Genomic DNA, 1,696 nt, shown 5'->3' on the forward strand with positions numbered 1-1,696 from the left:
ACCTACATCTGATTGGTGTACCTGAAAATGACGGGGAGAATGGAACCAAGTTGGAAAACACTCTGCAAGATATTATCCAGGAGAACTTCCCCAATCTAGCAAGGCAGGCCAACATTCAGATTCAGGAAATACAGAGAACACAACAAAGATACTCCTCGAGAAGAGCAACTCCAAGACACATAATTGTCAGATTCACCAAAGTTGAAATGAAGGAAAAAATGTTAAGGGCAGCCAGAGAGAAAGGTCAGGTTACCCACAAAGGGAAGCCCATCAGACTAACAGCTGATCTCTCGGCAGAAACTCTACAAGCCAGAAGAGAGTGGGGGCCGATATTCAACATTCCTAAAGAAATGAATTTTCAACCCAGAATTTCATATCCAGCCAAACTAAGCTTCATAAGTGAAGGAGAAATAAAATACTTTACAGACAAGCAAACGCTGAGTGATTTTGTCACCACCAGGCCTGCCCTAAAAGAGCTCCTGCAGGAAGCACTAAACATGGAAAGGAACAACCAGTACCAGCCCCTGCAAAAACATGCCAAATTGTAAAGACCATCGAAGCTAGGAAGAAACTGCATCAACTAACGAGCAAAATAACCAAGTAACATCATAATGACAGGATCAGATTCACACATAACAATATTAACGTTAAATGTAAATGGGCTAAATGCTCCAATTAAAAGACACAGACTGGCAAACTGGATAAGAAGTCAGGACCCATCAGTGTGCTGTATTCAGGAAACCCATCTCACATGCAGAGACACACATAGACTCAAAATAAAGGGATGGAGGAAGATCTATCAAGGAAATGGAAAACAAAAAAAGGCAGGGGTTGCAATCCTAGTCTCTGATAAAATAGACTTTAAACCAACAAAGATCAAAAGAGACAAAGAAGGCCATTACATAATGGTAAAGGGATCAATTCAACAAGAAGAGCTAACTATCCTAAATATATATGCACCCAACACAGGAGCACCCAGATTCATAAAGCAAGTCCTGAGTGACCTACAAAGGGACTTAAACTCCCGCACAATAATAATGGGAGATTTTAACACCCCACTGTCAACATTAGACAGATCAACGAGACAGAAAGTTAACAAGGATATCCAGGAATTGAACTCAGCTCTGCACAAAGTGGACCTAATAGACATCTACAGAACTGTCCACCCCAAATCAACAGAATATACATTGTTTTCAGCACCACACCACACCTATTCCAAAATTGACCACATAGTTGGAAGTAAAGCTCTCCTCAGCAAATGTAAAAGAACAGAAATTATAACAAACTGTCTCTCAGACCACAGTGCAATCAAACTAGAACTCAGGATTAAGAAACTCACTCAAAACCGCTCAACTACATGGAAACTGAACAACCTGCTCCTGAATGACTATTGGGTACATAATGAAATGAAGGCAGAAATAAAGATGTTCTTTGACACCAACGAGAACAAAGACACAACATACCAGAATCTCTGGGACACATTCAAAGCAGTGTGTAGAGGGAAATTGATAGCACTAAATGCCCACAAGAGAAAGCAGGAAAGATCCAAAATTGACACCCTAACATCACAATTAAAAGAACTAGAAAAGCAAGAGCAAACACATTCAAAAGCTAGCAGAAGGCTAGAAATAACTAAAATCAGAGCAGAACTGAAGGAAATAGAGACACAAAAAACCCTTCAAAAAATTAATGAATC

The sequence above is a fragment of the Hylobates moloch genome, unplaced genomic scaffold (assembly GCF_009828535.3).
Source record: "Hylobates moloch isolate HMO894 unplaced genomic scaffold, HMol_V3 SCAFFOLD_12, whole genome shotgun sequence".
In the NCBI taxonomy this organism is placed as follows: Eukaryota; Metazoa; Chordata; class Mammalia; order Primates; family Hylobatidae; genus Hylobates; species Hylobates moloch.